The following is a 22,406-nucleotide window of genomic DNA, read 5'->3' as shown; positions in this document are numbered from 1 at the left end:
GTTGGCAGGTGGCATTGTGCGGCTCTGTGTTGGATCCGTCCTGCCATGGATGTGATGTCGGGCCCCCATATATCTGCTTCCTCCTGGGGCGGAAGTCAGTTCCTTTCTCTCCATGCCGTCGGACATGGATCTGGAGCTTCTCAAACCCAGTTTTCTGGCAGAATTTTCCCCTCTAATCTTTGTGTGCAGCCTTGTCTCCTTTAAAACTACAGGGTTTAGTCAGTGTCTGGACTGTCCCCAACAAATGTCTGTTACCGACACCCACGACATCTGTCTGTGGTTTCTCGGATACAAACACGACTCAACGTTGTGTGAGTACTATGCAAAAATGAATTGCAAGGCCATCTGCGATTGTGAAGTAAAACTTGCCATTGCGAAATCTGCAAGAAGTTGAAAATAACGACCCGGATAAGTGAGAGCACAGACACACTCCAGTGACTGGTAGTTATTGAAGTCACGGAGCTCAGGTAAGTCAAAAAAGCACAAGAGGCCCAAACATAGGTCTCCATTGTACCGTCACTCCCACCTTGTAGTGTAGTTCCTATTTCCCTTCTGGCTCTGCGAATTGGAATAATATACACTATAGTTTTTGCATAGGACTGAGGTCAGCATGCCCCTATCGAGTATATTAAACTTAATTACTTTGTGTGCCAGCTAACTCAGAGGCCACTATAAACTCCTTGTGAAACAAGAAGGGAGTAGTTTCTGGCAACTGCATAAACATGACAACTTTGATTCCCTTTAGAATCGGAAAACTCTCAGAATCGTGGAAACAATAGATAACAGTTTCACTCAGCTAATCATGCATGCTTAGTTTCTGCCAAGTTTACACAGAAAGAGTTGACGGGCGTTTCAGTACTTCGATTTATTTAACAGTCTTATTTCTCGTGTAAGAGATATGTGCTGTTACAATCATAAGACAGTATGGAAGATATATTATGTACAGCGTAAACAGTAGAAAGAAATAATACTGTGCTAGCATTATCTTTTAGCTATGACACATATATTCATATACACAAATAACATAGGCTAAAAATGCGAGTACTCATATGATGCGTTCTCGAACTAGTTCTACCACAGTGTACCTAAGTGTAGGACAAGTTAAGAAGTAGGCGCTGTATTCTATAGTATGGTATGCTATAGTTTGTATGCCAAGAGTCCCTCTAGGTTCTAGTCAGCTCCATACCTTAAGAATGAGAGCGGTTGGAATCTATATCCGGTTCTCGAACTCTAACACCCCGCGAAGGGAGTCGGAACGCTGGAAGCTGGATTCTCTGCGAGCAGGGATGACAGCGTCTTGTCAGTGCGTAAGGCCGAGACACGGGCTCCTCTAAGTCAAGGTCTCCACCTTGCTTGCCGCCGTGGCGAGCAGTATCAAGTCTTGCAGCCAAGCTGTGGCTTTCCGTGGTTTGCCGTGGTAAGGGAAGGTACATTTATACCTGGTAGGTGCTTAGGAATGTTTGCATTGACGTAAAGTCGGGCAGAGGTAGACCTCATGAATGAAGCCTTAGGATATAGCGGTTCATGCATAATAAATGAGTTCTTGGAGAAATCAATAATCCTGGGCTAGGGAAACTCCCAACAGCTTAAGGGTCTGTTTTCTAAGAACTCGTTATGATGTTGGGGTGGACGGATGTAGGTGACCATCCCTGTATTTGGATAGCATGGCTAATGCCTAATTGGGATCCTATGCCTATATAAGGGCAATGCGAATTGGGCCTATATAAGGACATGTATCAGGAAAACCTATATACGGACACCAAAAGCGGAATACAACAACCTTTTCGAGTCATGTCATCCCAGGCACTCCTATGCCATGGAAATGTTACCGCATTTAGTAAACAATTTCAACATTGATCCTGAGCCACATTGACCTACAAGCGACACCACAACAGCTTTGAGAACTGAAACAGTCTTTAGACACCATTTTTGGTACTCTACAAGATTCCTCTGGTGTGCCTCCAGGCCCCAAGGATTCGAGGTGGTCTCCAGTCAGGTAATCACAGGTGGATCTCCCCCGGACTCAAACAGCGCTACTCTGTTGCGGCTGACCCCTTCCTCGAGCACGACACCACCAACTCAGGCTGCAGCACAATTTCCGATGATGTACCTGGTGCCAATATTGACTCCACTGGTCCTAGCTCCGGCACCAGAAGTGAAGTTGACAGTTTTATCGAACTTTGAAACCAATTTTTACTCCAAGACAATGCCAATATGCCTAATCAAATGCAGAGAAGTACACTGCTCACCATAATGATGATGATTTCAACATTTACAGTGATAAACATGCAGGGAACCAGAAGGGATGGAGCATTTAAAGACGCAATCTACATCACTCCCAATCACAAATTCAACCCAAAAATGGATGTGGAAGGTAATATACGTAGTAACCGACTACTTAGTCCTGCTTCAAAGGTGTAGGTTTTTTTGAAAATAAGAAAAAGAAAAAAATTATAATTGTAGGATGAAACCTCTCATCCACTCTTGTGTGGCATGCTTCATTATCGGGTTCCTCTCCCACCTCTAACGCACATGGTAGTGGTGTGGACTATAACTTTTAAAAAAGAGAGGAAAAGGAGCACTTATATGTAGTAAATAAGAGGTTACACCACTGTGAGCTATATGATGTTGGTGAGGATGAACATAGTCTAATGCAGAGAAACGTGAATAATTAAAAATTCTACTCCGTGTCCCTGACCCTAGTTTTAATGTGTGTCCCTGAGGAGCATATTAAAAACTTGAAGGGGGTGTGGTATTTTATCTCGAAGTGACTATGGCGTCAATATGTTTCCAACTACAAGTCGGTGTATGGCATGCTTCATGACTTACTCTCTCAATCATATCACCTTGCATGTAAAATGTGTGTGAAAAAACACAAAACTAACCGTGAGCAATTCAATAGTGCAAATGGTGGCCTATAATTATTGTGGCTTTGACTGTCGTTTTCAGCTTCTGTGAAAACAATCAAGAGACCAGACAAATGCAAAAAAGTTAAATATATGTGCAAGACATGCTAGTCATAGTGCACAACTACATCCATGCATCTTGTACCTTGCAACTGTGCTATCATCTAACAATGTGGCGTACAGTAATATATAAATTATAAACAGACCTAACTGTGATGTTTCGTAAAAAAAATAGACCGCCTACCTGCAAAGGTCAAGTATACAAGCCTCAACTCGCCAGCCTAAGACATGGCTGCAAGTTATATATGGAGGTAAGGGTCTTGAAAAGCTCCCTTTCTGGTCCCCGTGTGTTTGTTAGTTTACGTTCAGCCTCCTCTGGCTGTGGGTCTGATACTTTAATTTTGAAATTCTCCTCTCCGTTCTTGACAGATCTTGGCTGCATTTGCATATGCAGTATAGCCATCATGTCTGACTCTACAGGACTAGGGTATGATGATGCTGGAGTTGAAGCAATTTTGACAAGCCCTAGCTTACTTGATACACAAATTACACAGGCACTTTCACAAACAGATGACTGGTCAAAACCTTCCAATTTGAAAAAGCAGATTGACTGCATTACATTGTGCTGTTCTGACTGAATATCTTAGAAGTAACATTTCACCTCAAGGCTTAATTGTTAAGAATGCCCTGCAACTCTTTTTCGAGAAGAAAGCATCTAAAAGGCACTCATCAGCAATAGCCTGGCGCTGCACGAGAGATTTCATGATACTGATAATTAATATAGCCAAAGAGGATGGCCGACCTTTTTGTTGGTAGAAATTAAGATTCTGGAATAAAATTAAAGCCACAATTCGATCACACAATTGAAAAAAAAGAGGACATAAATAAGATCATGAATAAGACCAAAAAGTTCCTGATGGAGAAAAAGATTTCCAAACTCAAAGATATTTTCCGCTTCTCTGCCGAAAAGGTGTATACTTAATTTATGGTGATTTTCAGGCCCCAGCTGAGAGTACGGGCAAGAGAAGAGGAAAAAGCTGGTGAAAAAAAACATAGATGATTGGACATCCAAGGACTGGACCAGTAGTTATGAATCCACTAATGGCTCAAGCTCCTCTAATATGAAAGGACCACACAGGCGTGGCTTAAGACCCGGGCCTCCACCTCGCTAGGATTGTCAGCCACAACCATGGGGATTTTCGGTACCTCCATTTCAACCCCACTTCTTACTAGGACAACAAAGGCTGCCTTTTTTAGGACAGGGCTAAAAAGATCTAGAAGGAAAAGAAGGGGATCTCAGCGAGTACATTGGAGCCCTCCACTGTCTCCTCGTCAGACCAGGAGTATGACCATAGAACCAGCACTGTAGACCAGTCACAAAACCAATTGATTGTTAATTTGGGCAACTACTGTCTTACAGAAGAGAAATTGACAATTATTAACAGAGGACTTAGTTTTGTACCTGCCAATCATGGTGGTGATTTTACCATCCAGAAAGAACTCCCTCAGTTCTTTAGGAAGATCCGCCTCAGATTTTTCTTTGATCTATTCTTGGTGAAAGATACACAGGGGGGCAGATTTCAACACAGGTCTAAGGAAGAAATCCAATTTCAAACTTCCTCTGTTCATGTTGCAGCCAGAGGTTTTAACCTTTGAAAAGGCCGTACTTAAGGACTTGGACAAACTCAAAGAAGGTGTAAGAAAACCCTTTTACAACATCTGAAATTGGGAACAAGAAATGGTCAAAGAATTCAGCTGTGACCTCGCTACTGTCATCAGACTGGCAGATAAAGGCAGGGCCATTGTGATCCTTGACTCCGTAGCTCACAAGGCAGAGTGCCTTAGACAGTTACAGAATACTAATAATTTCTTGCCTCTAAAACAGGATCCTACTAAAAGATTGCAGAAGATTATTTGTGCACTTGTCGAGGAAGCAAAATAGTTGAAGTGGATCACTGCGAATGAAGCAGATTTGTTTAAGCCAGACTATCCCAAGCAATCTTATTTTTATATACTGCTGAAAATTCATAAACCTCAATGACCTCCACCAGGCAGACCCATTGTGTCTGAGATTGGCTCGCTTCTTGAACCTCCATCCCAATTTACAGATTGTTTTGTTTAGGTCTCAAAATGCCATCCTACCTTCAGGACACTAAACATATCCTTAAGATCTTCAAGGATATCACTTTCAACCCGCGAGAGGATTGTCTAATGAGTTTGGATGTGGAGTCCCTTTATACTTGTATCTCAAAGAGGAACCACCAGTTTCCTGTGCTCCCATCTCGTTTAACATGAAGTGTGCATATCTAGCCATGATAGCCATCTAGCCATGAAGGAGAGCGTACAGTTCCAGGATCAACTATACCTTCAGGTATCCGGGACTTTGATGGGCAGTACATTTGTCCCTAGCATCGCAAATTTGTTTATGCACGTCTTGGAATGTACACATATTTTCATGTGAGGCAATTCCTATGACGGCCTTTTGAAACACTGGAAACGTTCCATTGAGAACATGCTTGTCGTATGGACTGGAACTATGGAAGAAATCCCCACCTTGTTGCATTGGCTTAATGGTAGAAATACCTTTCTCAAACACACGTGACCATAGCAAGGAAAAGTTACATTTTTGTGATCTCTTTGCTACACCCTCCAAATATAGTCCGAGTTGTATGGGAACTTATGGCAAAGAACCCTCTTTTATGCTATGATAGTTACCACCCAAGGTGCCTGCAGGATAATTTACCAATAGGTCAGTCCCTCAGAACAAGGCGTCATTGAGCTGAAACAAGGAATTACTGGAAGCATGCTGCTGCTTTAAGTAGACAACTGGCAGAGAGGCAGTATCCCACATATCTGATCCAAAGAGCAGCAAAGCAGACCCACAATAACAATCAGGATGTCCTACTAGAAGACCACCACTGGCTGGCCAACAAACAGTTAATTTGTGCAAGCACTTTCTGCAGTCTCTCAACTTGCATTCAGAAATCAATCTGGAATACTTGGAAAATATTGGACACTGGTTCAGTGGAGTTAGCACATCCTATGTTTGGCTTTCAGCGTGGTTCAATCTGAAGGCCAGCTAGTACACACAAGATCGCCTGGAAAAAAAAAGGTTTTCTTCATAATATGGAACAATAGTGGGTATTTCGGGTTAAGACCCATATTAGAGGGCTTAATTAAATCCCTTAGAACATCTGGGTATGACCCCAGTTCCTGTTGCTAGTTCAAAATGCTCACTCTGGCTCTGGTCTCGTCTGCCCTAGACCCAGGTGATTGAATGGTAGTGCTCTGTGAGAAAGTGGCTCTGTATGTACTGTTCCCAAATAGGTACAGGGTGTACAAAGTCCACAGTCCCCAAGGGTTTGACAGAGGCTAAAGTTAGATATAACCTTACTCTCTAAAGTGGTAGCTTGGTCGAGCAGTAAGGCAGTATCACAGGACAGTGTAAAGCATTTGTTGCGCACACTCAACCAGCAAATGGTCTCACACACTCAATAACTGAACTCTAGGCCAATGGTTTATATATAAAAAATATATGCTTGTTTTATTTTAGAACCAACAATAGGTATTAAAATATACTTTCTCAGAATGAGATGCTTTATATAAATACTTTTGCAATATGTAATTGACTTTTGTAGAAAGTTACAAGTGGTTGCAATAGGCCACACAATTGTAAACACAATAATGCATAGAGTTCAATGGAAGTTTCAAGTTATTTGCCACAGATTACTTTTAGGATTACTTTTGGAATTCCAGGACTGGATCCTAGATTCAGTCCTGGGTCAATACTTGGAATCAAGTGATAAAAGTCGACTTAATTACTGTGATGATTTTTAGACAATATTTTGCTATTTTAAAAGTTGACACTTAGAAAATATTTCATAGAAAACAGTCAATGATTCCCTATGGCAGAAAATTCAAGTTGCAGGTATAGTATGTTCTCGTTACTTTTGTAATCCAGTACTGGGACCTTTATCCAAAACAGGTAAGTAATTACGTTTATAGATATTATACGATTTTTAAAGAATATTTAAAGTTTGCAGAAATTGAAACTTAGAAGAAATTTCACAGAAAAACAGTCAATGGTTTCCTATGGGAGAAAATTGGGTTACTGGGCACCAAGAACCAGCTCTGGGAGCTCACCTAAGAGCAGGTGAGTATTTTCGTTTTCGTTACTCGGCTGATTTTTGGTGAATATTTTAAGTTTTGAAAAGTCCACACTTCGAAGAAATTTCAGGAAAAGCCGGTCAATGTTTCCCTATGGAGAAAAATGAGTTATCGGTTTAAAGGTAAGTACCTGACTGGCAGTGTTAAGGTTCTGGGCATAGACTCAGGGGTCTCCCAGGGTCAGGTAGGTACAGTTGGTTCACCCTCAGTGGCACAAGGGCGGCCGGGTGCAGAGAGAGTTAGGCCCAATGTTATCCTATGAGAGGTGGGGGGGGCTTGGTTGGTGGCTTCTGACTAGCAGGCCACGTGGCTGTGGGAGCTGGGCTCCTGGTCACTTACTCAGGGCAAGTGGGGAAGTAGATAGGTGTAGAGGTTGCACTGCCAGGGCCACTCGGGTGGCTGGGTGTAGGGTGCTTTTGAGCCTTCGGGCGCTCAATTGATTTCAATGGGAAATCTCTGGTTTAGAAAAAAACTGCAAGCTCGGGGACGAAGATTCTTCAGGTGCCACCACCACTTCGAGAGGTAAGTTGGGTAGTTGGAGGATAGGTGGGTACCACAGGATTGGGCACAGGGGGCCGCGGGGCACCGGGTGCAGGGGTGCCTTTTGGTGTCGCGAAATCTTACCCTCGGTTGATCGCGGTTGGGGGGGAACCTGGTTCTGAGGCTGCAGAATTCTTCAGGAGTGTCGAGGGAGGTCCTTGGGTGCCGGACTCGGGGTCACAGTCGCCGTGGGTTCGTCATCGTGGTCTTTGTTCACTCCGGCACAGGCCAGGCTTGGCGGGTGCAGAGTGTGCTTTGTTCGCGGTTCCGGGCTGCTACCAGGGTTTAGAAGTAGTTTTTGAGTAGAGCCTCTACTCATGGGAGTCCCAGGGGGCTTAGAGTCAAAAGGTAGCCAGGTCCTCCGGGGTTTGTGAGGTTGCTGGCCACAAGAAATACCGTGTTGGAGCAGGTTCGAGGGTCGACAGGCCGGTAGTGCTGGGGCCAAAGCAGTTGGTGTTTTCCTCTTCTTAGCAGCTGCAGGGCAGGTCTTCTTTCTTCTAGCTCTTCTTCGGATTTTGGAATCTGGAATCTGGGGAAGGAAGATTCAGGGTGCCCCTAAATACTAGATTTAGGGGCGTTGCAGGTAGGTGAAGGGCAGGGACCAATGGGTCCCTGTCCTGGGGTGGGTACACCCCCTATCCTGCCTCTCTCCTGTGGGAGGGGGGCAGTAGCCTAGTCCTGATTGGGCAGGGCTTCCCATCTTCAAGATGGCGAGAGCTCGGAGATGTGCTTCACCTCGCCTCCCCCACCTGAGGGGTGGAGTTGGCAGGCTGGCACATCCCCTGTCCTTATTTGGGGTTTCCGGCCAACCTTCCCGCCAGAGTGGGGGTTGCAGTGGCCTGGGGAAGCTCACAGAGACGGCATGCCTTTGAAGCTTCCCCCTGCCCATCCTTGGGGAGGAGATTTAGCACCTCGCCCAGGATGTGCATTGTTGCAGACCCAGGAGAGCAGGGGATCTCCTGCCCAGGGGTCCAGCAACATGTCTGCTGTGTGGCAGCCTAGGCAGCCTCAGAACAGACGTGGATTGTAGGTTATGTTTCAGGGGGCATCTCTAAGATGCCCTCTGGGGTGCTTGGTACATTAAATCCCACACTGGCATCAGTGTGGGTTTAATGTGCTGAGAAGTTTGATACCAAACTTCTCAGTCTTCAGTGTTGCCATTATGGTGCTGTGGAGTTCATGTTTGACGAGCTCCCAGCACCATATACTCTTAAATGGCAGCACTGCACTTGGAGTGCCCAGGAAGGGACCTGGGTACTGTAGGGGCACAGGGCTCCTGCTCCTGTGCCCACACCATTGACATAGGACACCCAGCTAGAGGGCTGGCTGATGTATGCCATGGCAGTGTAGGTGGTGGGCATGGCACACAGGGATGTGTGCCATGTCGACTCTTTGTTTTGTCTTGTACCCAGACACTCAGCCAGCAAGGGCAGTGTGTGTGTGTGTGTAAGGGTACAGGGCCTCTAAGGGTGGCACAATGAGTGCTGCAGCCCTTAGAGGCCTTCCCTGGTCATAAGGCCCTGGGTACCTATTGTACCATTTACCAGGGGCTGACATGAGGCCAGGGTTTGCCAATTTGTGTTTTGTGTTTTAGGGAAGGAACATAGGCCCTGGGCACCTGATTGGCAGGAGTCCAGGGCACACTCAGTCAAAGTACATTCAGCAAAAAGTGGGGGCATACCATGCAAGAAAGATGGCACTTTCTCACATGCTGTAATTACAGAACGCCTATTTTCACATTCCCGTCCTGCCTGCCCATCAGCACAACCTCTGGTTCACCGTAGACCACAAGCCCTTTGTTCACAGTGCTCCCCTTTGGCTGTACTAGCACCCCTCGAGTGTTCACCAAGGTGATGGCGGTGGTCACATCTCATCCGTGCAGATCAGGGGTGCCAGTCTTCCCCTATCTTGACGACTCTCTGCTGAAGATGAGCTTGCCCCAACCTGTCCTCTCCCACCTCCAGATTACAGCGAGTCTTGTGCTTTCGCTGGTGTTCACTATCCATGTGGAGAAGTCACACCTGACTCCCTCTCCGATGCTCCCTTTCATGGGAGCTGTTCCTGACACAGTGCAGCTTCAGGCCTATCCTCCCGATTTGAGTCCAGGATATTCAGGCTATGATTCCGATGTTTCAGCCTCTATCCTTGATTTCAGTGAGGCTGACTCTGAGGCTGCTGGGTCTCATGGCCTCCTGCATCTTGCCATTGACACATGCCAGATGGCATATGAGTGCTCTGCAGTGGAACCTGAAGTTCCAGTGGGCGCAGCATCAGGGGAATCTCCGACATGGTCCAGATCTCTAAGGGAACTGCACAGGATCTGCAGTGGTGGCTGACCAACTGCGATTGGATCAGGGGCAGGATTCCTACTATTACAAAAAGAAGTATAGTGTGCACAGAGTCCAGTGAGTCCTCAAAGGTATGACAGAGGTTAAAGTAGATAATACCTTACTCTCAATTTAGTGGTAGCTGTGTGAATGCATTTGGTGAATATACTGTGTTAGAAGCTGGCCTGGTATATGATGTCCACTAATTAAAGTGGGCACCTTGCCCCAGTCCAGACAACGCTTATGGTGATTTAAGAGGTCTCAGACAACCTTAGAATGCTGTACAAGTGGTAGCTGTGGGAGCAGCCTTCAGGCTTAGTCTTGAAGGACTGTAAAGCAGCTTGTTCTACCAGAATGCAATCTGATAGTATAGATTAAATGAAAAGAGAACCACACAGTAGTTGTATTTATTATATAACACTATCTAGTATCTTACAGTATCCCTACATGGAGGTAGACACAAAGCACACAATACTTCAGCAAAGAAATAACAGTAAATAGCACTAACACACAGTGGGCCCCGGGTGGGGAACCAAACCATATACTAAGAAAGTGGTATAAGAACCACGACTCAAGTCAGGACAGTGTCGCGAGGACTTAGAATTGCTGAGACCCCATAGAACCACCCAAGGTGGTTAGATAGAGACCCCACGAGTGCGTGTGCAGTGTGTGCACACGACCACGTGTTCCGTACACGTCTGTGTGTAAGTTGTGGTTGGAATTTTAAAGATTAAGTACCTTCCCAGTGGACTTTGAAGAAACCCCGTGGAAGACAGAAGGTTGGAGACCCACCCCGCCTGTGGATACCGAATCTCACTTTCGTACATACTTCTACAAGGCAGGAACACATACTCAATGACTGACTCCGGGCCTATGTTTGTAGAAAAATATTACGTTAGTTACTTTTATTTCTAGTAACCAAGTTGAACTGTTACAGGTAAGCAGACTTCTAAGCAATACTTTCAGATTACTGTCAAGATGTTCGTATAGCATTAAACAATACCGTTCGAGGCATATGAGCTGCAGATCTCACACTTAGCATTAGATCGCCATCTGGTGTTGGGCTCGGATGCTTGCACCTTGTTGTTGTCTTGGAAGAAGTCTTTGTAGTCACGCAATAGGTGACTCCTCCCTTGGACGATAGTGCGCATTGGCATCGACTCCATCCTCAGATTGTTTTTTTCCGCCATTGGGTTCGGATGCAATTTTTGCGCACCGGTTTGTAACCTGTGCCTCTCGCCAGATCACAACGAGGCCAGCTGCCCAGCCTGCGCCTCCTTTCGATCAAAGAAGACCATTCGAGATCTTCGAGCTCGCCGACACGTCATGGCCCAGAGATCAGCTCCGGAACCGGTGGACATCTTCGACGAAGGCCCAGATGTCCCAGAAGAAGATTCCGAAGATCTCCAAATTGTGTCAGAGGCAGAAGACTCAGATGACCCCATCACTCCTGGGCAACGAGTGAGTACTACTGTCCCTACCCCAACCCCCACACCAAAGCAGAAGGCACCGGTCAAGACTTGGCCTGTGGGCCCCAGTCGCGACCGAAAGCACAGTTCAGAAGCCCCACCTCCGCCCCAGCTACGAAGAAAAAAGACCAGCCTTCTGGTAGCTCGGGACTGAGCAAACCGCATGTACTATTCCCACCGGTACCTTCAGCACCGAAGCCAAAAGAACACTCTGCTCTGAAATCGGCTCTGATTCCTTCCACTTCCAAAGACGAACACATCGAAGCCTGTGGATAAGCCGGCGTCGAACACCTCTATATCTAAAAATCACGCCACGGCTCCTAAACCAAAGCCTTTGGAACCGAAAACCAAGCCTAAGGATTCCACCATGCCTCCTAAGGCCAAAGAGCATAAGACTCCGCATCAGCTCCGCTTGGAACCGAAAAAATGGGCGCCAAAAACGGTTATCGAGGAGGAGGAACTTTTTCTTCCGGATCCTGTTGATCCTAAACAGAAAAAAATCTATATCAACCCTAAAACAGGACATGTCACAGCTGTGCCATGCAAGAAGAGGAAATTGGACACATCACAAACCCCTCCAGTACCTGTGAAGAAGGACTGTGCCACATCACCTATGCCTCCTTCTTCTCCTGTCCTTTCATCTAACACCCCTCCTCTCCCCACACCTGTTACACCGCCTCAGCCTGTAACTTCTCCACCACATACACCACCTCCAGACGATTATCATGATGACCTAGGGGTGGGTGGTGACCCTAATGACCCGTTCACAGATCCAGATGAACCACCACAAAACGATTGGGATTACAATGATCCAATAGATCCCCCAGACCTCCCAAGCCCCCAACCATACCCAACAAAACCATCTCCTCCAGATGATAATATTGGGTTTGGACAACTCATCAATAGGGCTGCTATATTTCATGGGGTGCACATGCAGTCAGACACACCAGAGGAGGATTTTCTTCTAGACACATTTGAACAGTCCCAGAAGACTGTACAAATATTGTCAATGATTAAAGGGGTCATTAAGCATGCTCCCGACATATTTAAAGATCCTGTACGGGCCAGGATTCTTAATCCCAGAATCGATAAGAAATATAGAACTGCCCCTGACGATCCTGCGTACATCAAAGTTCAGCTGCCTCTAGATTCATTAGTAGTGTCCAATGCTAGAAAGTGAGCTAATTTACAAACCTCAGGGTACGCACTGCCCCCGATAAAGAATCTAAATTATTAGACGCATCTGGCAAGAGGGTAGCTGCGCAGGCGGCCAGTCACTGGCACATAGCCAACACTCAAGCACTGCTGGCTAGATATGATAGGGCCCATTATGACCAGCTGGAAACCCTATTACAGCATTTGCCTGACCAGTATAAAACTCAAGCAAATGACCTAATCCAAGAGGGCAAACTAACCACCAACGCATCAATTAAATGTGCCCTTGATGCAGCTGACACTGCTGCTAGGTCTGTTAATACTAGTTTACTGCTCAGAAGACATGCTTGGCTGCGCATTTCAGGCTTCAAACAGGAGGTCCAAACAACCATTCTAAATCAGCCGTTCAATCAAAACCAACTTTTTGGGCCGGCTGTGGACACTGCTCTTGAAAAAATAAAAAAAGATAGAGAGACTGCTAAGTCCATGGGAGCGTTGCAGTCTCCGCAAACGCGTGGCTCCTTTCGTCGCTCCTTTTATAGAGGAGCCTCCAAGAACGTGGGCACAGATAGCTCATCTTCCTTTAAAAACACCACCCAAACATTCCCTAATAGAGGATATTTCAGAGGAGGTTACAGAGGGAACAACAGTAAAGGGAGAGGCCGAGGTAACAACACTCGTACTTCCCCTGCTGCTAAACAGTGACTTCCCTCCACTCCCCCCAGACCAGTGGTTCCCAAACTTTTGACTCCTGAGGACCCCCATTGAGTCACCACTGGAAGCCGGGGACCCCCAAGCAATTTGTCGGATTAAAATTTCAAACATTAAAACAGTAATTCGAAAAAAATAAACACGTGTGTGAACACAAAACAAATACTCGAATTACTAAGGATTTTAGGGGCATACTTACAAGTCCCTATTGCCATGGGAATGTCACTTTTTGCGATGTTCCTGTGGCAATAGGGGCTTCGCCTTATTTACAAGGCAGCATTAAGCCACTTATTGTGGCTGAACGCTGCCTTGTAAATACCATTGTAGGATGTCAGAGCACTTTACATCACACACATATAGAGATAATGAATCATAAGTGTAAATCAGTGTATAGAAAATGTTACATAAGGCAAAGGGGACTACAAGGTGTAGGATTCACATGTCATTCATACTGGTAGCAAATACCAAACAGTGTGCCAGTGCTGCACTTAACTTACAACATCATCTTTTACTGGGTTTATTGATTGAAACAATACCACTAATGACTACTTTTTCAGTCAGCTTTAATCAACAGCAAATTCTTGAATTACATTAAATTTTTCTTTACAACAAATATTCCATAACCCTAATACCACATCTCATAGTAATATCTACATTGTTTTTTTAACATGAATTTTTGAACTTTTTAGACACCTCCTAACGTTATACAACAATATTTACATATACATCACTAGCTTTCTATACACTCAAACCCACTCACACCCATTCATATCCTTTGTAACATAAAAACAAACTAAGTGATATTGCATACATAAAACAAAAAAGGCCATCAACATAGACAGTATTTTGTATTCTTTGAGAACTTTGATCTTTGTTTTTAAGTTTTCACTAATAGATTGGCCATAAATTATAAGGTCTACGCGTTTCGAATCCCTTTTCTTCCTGGGACCCTCGTCAGGACCAGTATTCACTGAAAGAAACAAACAAAACTTTGTTTACCCAATGACCTGCCTCTCTCTGCCTCAAAACTCTGCCATTTCTTTCATCGCTTACCTGCAATTTAAATGCAGTCAGAAAACTCCAAGAGTATTAGGTGTATTAAGCGTCCAACCTCTGCCTAAAAGCATATAATACAGAACCAGTTTAAAACCAACTCAAATTATGTCACTCGTCATTATTACTGACGGCCTGTTTGGTCACAATATTAGTCATTTATTCTTACTTGAGGTGTCAGCTGGTGGAAAGGACTCAAGTGATTCGTAGTGTGCAACAATCTGTAAAGTGAATCAATGTTTCAATTTAGCGCAATTGTGTTATCAAATAAACGGTGAAAATAGAAAAGAAAAATGGCAATGGTTGCTGTGCGCTACCTTTAATGGATCTTGGTCTGTGGACCGGGGTGGCTTCGGTGTTGCCAATTGCACTCTAGCACTGTGAAGCGAAGGGGACAAACGTAAGGAATTCTTTCTCCAAAATAGCTGGTAAAGCGGCATGTCATGCTATCTAACGCCTATTTGTTCCGCTGCTTTCAAGGGAAGAGTATCATCTTACCTTTGTGTCACGAGCGTCCAACGTATCTGTGGCGGGCTAACAATCAGCTGCTCTGCTTCTCTCCGATGCCGTGAAACTTTACCGGCTTAATCTTGACGCGAGACGTGTGTTTGACGCGACCACGTGGAGCTTCTTGGAAATGTAGTTCATTAACACTGGCTTGTAGTTTTCTTTGCCGTATCCTAGCAAAACGCTCAATTGGATTGTCTGCAAAACTTTATTAGTTGGATGTTGTCAATTTCCAGCCGGCTGGGGCTGTGTTAGCCGATGCTCTGCCTCTCAAGATGGACCGATGGTCCCAAACGTTGACCCGATTTATAGGTGGCTCCTTGTGCATAAAGGACGGCTTCGGTCAACGATTTAACAATCTGTCATAAAAAGGCATGATACTGGCTTAGCCATCTATGCCATCTGATGTAATAATTTTTGGATGGAAAGTTTCCTGAGTTCTATGTTTATATCACTCACTCGCTTCAAGCCTTTTCACAGATTTTTCTTTCTATTTGTACCGTTATAGAATGTACACTCCCACACGCAATATATAATGCTTGAAGTTTCCATTAATAAAGCCCAAAGTTGCACCGGTAGTGCTTAAAGATTATAGATTTCTGATAATTTGTTTAAACCATCTACTGGTGTGTTAAATTTGATGATCAGCATTGCTTCGCGTTTCAATAATTTCGAATCCAGATCTCCTCCTCTGGCATCTTGTTCTACTTTCATACTGGTAGGCATTTTTAAAGAGTGCTTGGTCTGGAGAAGCACAAACTCAGGATTCAGAACATAACACAGTGGTTAGCATTGACTTTAAAAAGAAAAATGTATTTCCACCCTAATAAACCTTTTTAGCAGCATCAGGATAATGATAGACTGGGAATAAACATATGTTACTAACTTTTACCATGCAGTTTGCAAGCAGCTCTTTGATGACAGTTTATAGGACACTGTGCTAGATTATGATTGTCCCTTATGAATTGCACAGTGACAAAAGAATCTCTGTGACCAAATCAGTAACCCACTGACCTATGCACATAAAATACTGTTTTTTAAAATGCATTATACACGTTCTTTGCAGTAGGTATATTAACCCTCTGTGTCACATTAGATAAGTCAAAGCTGCCACTGGACAAAACTCTCATCTCTCTCCAGCAGGTATATTAATCACTGGCATTTTCTTGTCACTTTTATAGTTGCTGGAAAACTGCTAATTTTACAATGAACTTTGCAGTGCTTTTAAAACTGCTGAGTGCGGACCCCCTGGGAATGCGCCACGGACCCCTGGGGGTCCTCAGACCCCAGTTTAGGAAACACTGCCCCAGACCATTCCACTCCGGTCGGGGGAAGATTAACACAGTTCTTACCTGTCTGGAACTCCATCACAACAGACAGGTGGGTAAGACAAATTATCCAATATGGTTGCTGCCTGGAACTTACAGCTACCCCACCAAACATACCACCCAGACAGCGTCCAATGTCCACAGACCATCTTACACTTTTGAAACAAGAGGTTCTCTCACTGCTTCAAAAGCACGCGATAGAGCCAGTCCCCTTACTGCACCAGGGAACAGGGGTTTACTCCCTGTATTCCTAATCCCCAAAAAGGACGGGACCCTATGGCCAATTCTCGACCTCAGACCCCTCAATCAGTATATGTACTCGGATAATTTTCACATGATCACTCTCCAACAGGTGCTTCACCTACTACAACAAGGAGACTTCCTTGCCACACTAGATCTCAAGGACGCCTACTTCCACATTCCCATACATCCTGCTCATAGGAAGTATCTAAGGTTCGTACTGGACGGACAACACTATCAGTTCAAAGTCCTTCCATTCGGGGCCACCACTGCTCCAAGAGTGTTTACCAAGTGCCTTGTAGTAGTAGCAGCACACCTACGAAGACAACCGATCCATGTCTTCCCGTATCTGGACGACTAGCTAATAAAAGCCAGATCATTCAACCAGTGTATCCAACACACATCAAACCATCCAAACACTACACAACTTGGGGTTCACAATCAACTATACCAAGTCGCACCTTCAGCCCTCTCATGTACATTAATATCTGGGGGCCACAATAAATACGTCCACAGCTCTAGCATATCCCAGCCCAGCCAGGATAGCCAGTATACAAGCTCTCATCACCAAATTTCAACTCCAACACTCTCTCCCAGCAAGAGTGTTCATGCAACGCATAGGGCACGATGGCATCTTGCATTTTCATCGTACCTCACGCAAGACTTCAAATGCGTCCCTTACAGGAATGTCTAGCACATCAATGGAATCCAGCTCAGGGACAACTTACAGATCTGATATTGGTGGACAGCTGCACACATCGCTCTCTGCGGTGGTGGAACACAAAAAACTTGTCCAAAGGGCGGCTGTTCCTCGAGCCTGTTCCACAGAGAGTACTAACAGACGCATCACTCACAGGGCGGGGAGCCCATCTCTTAGGTCACACAACGCAGGGAAAATGGACCACTCAACAAAAAGTGCTCCACATCAATCATCTGAAACTACTAGCGATATTCCTAGCTCTGAAATCATTCCAACTCCATGTACAATACAAAGCCGTCCTGATTCGAACGGACAACATGACGGCCATGTATTACATACAAAAACAGGGAGGAACACATTCTCTACAACTGTCCCAGCTTGCACAGAACATTTGGAGGTGGGCCATCCCACAAAACATATACCGCCTCGCAGAACACCTTCCAGGAGTTCACAATCACATTGCGGATCTGTTAAGTCGACAGACACAACAGATTCACGAATGGGAACTACATCCACAAGTTCTTCAACCTTTTTTCCAGATGTGGGGCCAACCAGACATAGATCTATTTGCCAAACACGAAAACGCAAAATGTAGAACAGCCGCTTGAAACTGAACTCAGACAAAACGGAAGTCCTCATCCTCGGACCATCACCCTCCGCCTGGGACGACTCCTGGTGGCCCCCAGCCCTGGGCACCGCCCCCAAGCCGACAGACCACACACGCAACCTGGGCTTCATCCTGGACTCCTCCCTCTCGATGACCAGACAAGTCAACGCCGTCTCCTCTTCATGCTTTCACACCCTCCGCATGCTCCGCAAGATCTTCCGATGGATCCCGACCGAAACCAGGAAGACGGTCACTCAGGCCCTCGTCACCAGCTGGCTGGACTACAGAAACACCCTCTACGCCGGAACCACAGCCAAGCTACAGAAAAGACTACAACGCATCCAGAACGCCTCCGCCCGACTCATCCTGGACATCCCTCGACGCAGCCACATCTCCGGCCACCTGAGGAACCTGCACTGGCTACCCGTCAACAAGAGGATCACGTTCAGGCTCCTCACCCACGCACACAAGTCTCTCCACAACCTGGGACCCAAGTACCTCAACGACCGCCTGACCTTCCACACGCCAGCTACGGTCCGCTAGCCTCGCCCTCGCCGCCGTACCACGCATCCGAAGAGCCACCGCCGGAGGCAGATCCTTCTCCTACCTGGCGGCCAAGACATGGAACTCCCTCCCCATCCACCTTCGGCTGACCCAGGACCACCTCGCCTTCAGGAGACAACTCAAGACCTGGCTGTTCGAGCAGTAGCGGCCCCCCTCCCCCAAGCGCCTTGAGACCCTTCCGGGTGAGTAGCGCGCTATACAAATGTTATGATTGATTGATTGATCGATTACATGTGCATGAACTGTTTTCAGTACTGAAAAATATACTTTATATTCAGGATCAGACTTAGTACAATACAGTGCGAGACCAATGCAATCAAGACAACTAAGTAAACAGTTTTGAGATGGTCTCCTGGGGTTTTGGTCAACACTGAGCAAGGGTCGGACCATGGTAGCTACTGCACCACCCGCGGCATGGGGCAGTCAGGTGCATAGGTCACTAGTCCCAATGTTATCCTATGGAGGCTGGGGGCACCTCGAAGAGGCACCGGTTGCAGGGAAGTACCTACAGGTCAGGGACACAGTCCCTGGGGGTTGAGCTCTGCACTGGAGGGACACCAATTAGCACTGAGACTGCACCACCAGCTGCACAGGGGCGGATGTGTGCAGCGTGCAAAGGAGGCGTTTGGGTCGGTGGGGGCGCTACAACCGCTGGAGATCCTCACTTGGAGAAAATTGCTGCAGGCTCTTTTCGGAAGGCTGGTCGTACGAGTCCCATGACTTAAGAGGAAAGTTGGATAGGGGGGGATGTTGGGACCCTGTCGGTTGAGCACTCCTAGGCCTGTCTTTAGGCAGGTGGTTTTGCAGCGTGAATCTTTTCTGGATTCACGTGCTGTGCATTATTCCGCCATCTAGTGGTTGGGTCCGGAATTGTACTTTTCCTTTTTGTTGTTGTTGGTGGGCGTCGACATACCACCATTTGTTGTCCTCATGTGATGTCAACGGGCTTCCTCCAGAAGCAACCACCTTTGGTCGCCATCTTCAGATTCTTTTATTCCGCCATTGGGTCTGGATCGAGACGGCGGAGCTCCAGAAGAATCAATGAAAAAATAACGAAAAATATTCTAAGAACAGGAGGAAATGGTATTTGATGTACCGGACTTCGATCCTACGATCCGGAGCGCTACGAAGACGGAGAAACAAAACTTGGACGACACGAAGAATGCACAAACAGGGGGCCCCCTGTACGCGGTAATGGACAAAACACCTTTCAAATTCTGTGACAATTCTCACCACAAATACGCGCAAAAGGACCAGCATCCAGTTTGCAACCTTTGCCTGCCACTGGATCACCGAAGCGACGACTGCAACGCATGCTTAGCTTTCACCCCACAGACGGTGAGAGCAAGAGAGAGGCAGAGAAGAGACAATTATAACATGCAGAGTCAAGACCCACTACCATCGCTTCGAGACGTGGGCCTCTCCAGGGAAGACGAGGACAACGTCTCCGAAGGTGCAGAAGTCGAAGGGGAAACAGACGTCACCGTTGTTGAGGTCGAGAAGAAGACTCCAAAAGAGGTAAGGGAACCATCGACCTCGAAAAAGATAAGCGAGTCCAGAAAATCTGACTCTAAGCCCTCAAAAGGAGCCTCGATGTCTGCAAGTGCGTCCTAGGGAAAACAATCAGTCGGTTCCTTGGACAAGGACTCCAAGACGGCAAAAAAAGACCCTCGAAAGTTCAAATACGTCAAAAGACAGTCACAAAAAGGATGCACAGATGTTCAAAAAAGAGAGCTCGAAACAGGCCTCGGCAGCAGTGCAGTCAAGCTCAAAAAGAAAGGCGGAAAGTTTTGGCGCCGAAATTCATGGGTCAGATGGAGAAAAAGAGACTCTAAGCAGAAATGGCAAGTATCTTGCAATGCAAGAAAAATTTCGACGAAAAGATGAACTTTTAAAAATTCCACCGAAAATTATGATCGACATCGAAAAAAACGTCGACCAATTACAGCCACCAACTACTCCTGAACCACAAGACGAAGAAGAAGAGAAAGAATTATTCTTCGAAGAGGAGGGAGAGGAAGAAGAGTAAACCTATGCGGCTTCGGCGACTTCGGAGACTCAAGGCCTGCAATGGCAAGATCTAGACGCCAAATCACCAGAAAAAGCAATGGAGACATATCCATTGATGCCTTCACCACTAGATGACATTGGAATGTACAACCAAGTCATAAAGAAAGCAGCATACACCTATTGAGTGAAATTGGAAGAAGAAACACCCCAATCTTGTTTTCTGTTAGAAACATTACTGCCCAGTCAAACAAGAAGTCAATTCCTTCCTATGTAGCCAAGTATTTTGGATCAAGGTAAGGAAGCTTTTAAAGAACCAGCCACTTGCAAGGCAGTCACACCAAGAGGAGAGAAAAAATACAAGCATTCCTTTAAGGATCATATGTACATCAAGGGTTCAGTGCCAGCTGACTCAATCATAGCTTCTACAGCTTGAAATAGAGCTAATGTACCAACTAATGTGGGCCCTCCACCTGACAAAGAGAGCCAAAGGATGGATCTCATGGGAAGGAAGATGGAGAGAAATGCGGCAATTCAATGGCGCATTGCTAATTCGAATGCTTTAATCAACAGGCATGCATATCAACATTGGGAAGAAGTTGGAGGGCTGTTAAAACACCTACCAGAGCAATTTCAAAGAATGGCAAACCACTTAGTTGAGGAGGGGAAAAACATGGCAAACACATGTTTAAAATCAGCCGTAGATGCTGCTGAAACAGCCAGTAGGCAAATCTAGTGGTTGTAATGCAGACAGTTCTTCAAGAGATGGCATGATATAACAAAACAAACATAGCACAGGGCTGAATGTTCACAACACAATCTCCAACAGTGACCATAACAACAGATGCGTCCCTAATGGGATGGGGAGCACACATGAACAACCTCAAGGTGAGGGGATTGTGGACATAGCAGGATGCAGTGAAACACATCAATATCTTGGAGTTAAAAACTGTATTCTTAGCCTTAACAGCCTTTCAGAAAGAGTTATACGGGAGAAGAGTGTTAATACAAATGGACAACACAACAACGTTTTACATAAACAAACAAGGGGGAACTCAGTCCGTAGCACTCTCAACTCTAGCTCAGGAGATTTGGAGATGGGCAATTCCAGGGGAATCGACATGATAGCAGTACACCTACCAGGGAAAGACAGTGTAGAAGCAGACAGACTGAGCAGACAAACAACATCATCCCTATTGGGAACTAAATCAAGCAGAAATCCAAAGGATTTTCAGGAAATGGAGGACACCACACATAGACCTATTTGCAACACCCCACAATGCAAAATGCCAAAACTTCGTATCCAGGCGAACTTGCAGTCAGTCACTAGGGAATGCGCTATGGATAGACTGGTCAGGGATATTTGATTATGCTTTTCCCCCCAAAACCATTAATGAACAAGGTGATCAGCCAAATGACAATGATTCTCATCGCACCACAGTGGGCCAGGCAAACTTGGTTCCCAGAAATAATGCAGATGTCCCAAGGAACAATGCACAAACTGGCAAAAAAGAAAGACTTGCTAACAATGCAAAATGGAAAAGTACCAGAGAGCTTAGGCCTAGTGGCATGGCTCCTGAGGACTTCGAATTTGCACATCTCAAACTACCAGAAAGCACAATGGCTGTTCTAAGAGAAGCTAGGAAACCAACAACAAGGAAATGTTATACAGCAAAGTGGAAGAGATATACACAATGGTGTCTTAATAAAACCTCGTTCAAAAAAGATTACAAAGGAAAGAAATGTGTTAAAGTACTTGACACATTTACTGGAAAATAAATTATGATATAAATCATTAAAAGTGCACTTAGCAGCAATTGTAGCTTATACCAGAGGAGAAACAGGGAAACGTTTCTTCACTTAACATGTGGTCAAAAGTTTCCTGAATGGAGCAAAAAGAATTGCACCTCCCTAAATGTTGCCAGTACCCACATGGAACCTGAACATTGTTCTAGCACAAATGATGAAAGCACCATTTGAACCACTGCACAAGGCAACGCAACAAATGCTCACACTGAACACTGCCTTTTTCAGTGGCAATAACATCCTTACTTAGATTAGTGAACTACAGCCACTAAGACTACAAGAACCGTACTTCCAAATACATAGTAACAGGATTATCATG

At 45.5% G+C, this 22,406-nt stretch overlaps 1 protein-coding gene across 2 annotated transcripts in view; it reads left to right on the top strand.

Moving 5' to 3' along the window:
• LOC146776143 (transcription initiation factor TFIID subunit 4-like) overlaps window positions 1–22,406 on the top strand; it is a 1,156,451-nt gene that overhangs the window by 333,576 nt on the left and 800,469 nt on the right. The window lies entirely within an intron of this gene.

Source organism: Triturus cristatus, chromosome 12, assembly GCF_964204655.1.
Source record: "Triturus cristatus chromosome 12, aTriCri1.1, whole genome shotgun sequence".
Classification (NCBI taxonomy): Eukaryota; Metazoa; Chordata; class Amphibia; order Caudata; family Salamandridae; genus Triturus; species Triturus cristatus.
The sequence above is the reverse complement of the archived record's forward strand: the minus strand, read 5'-3'. Positions and strand labels throughout refer to the sequence as shown.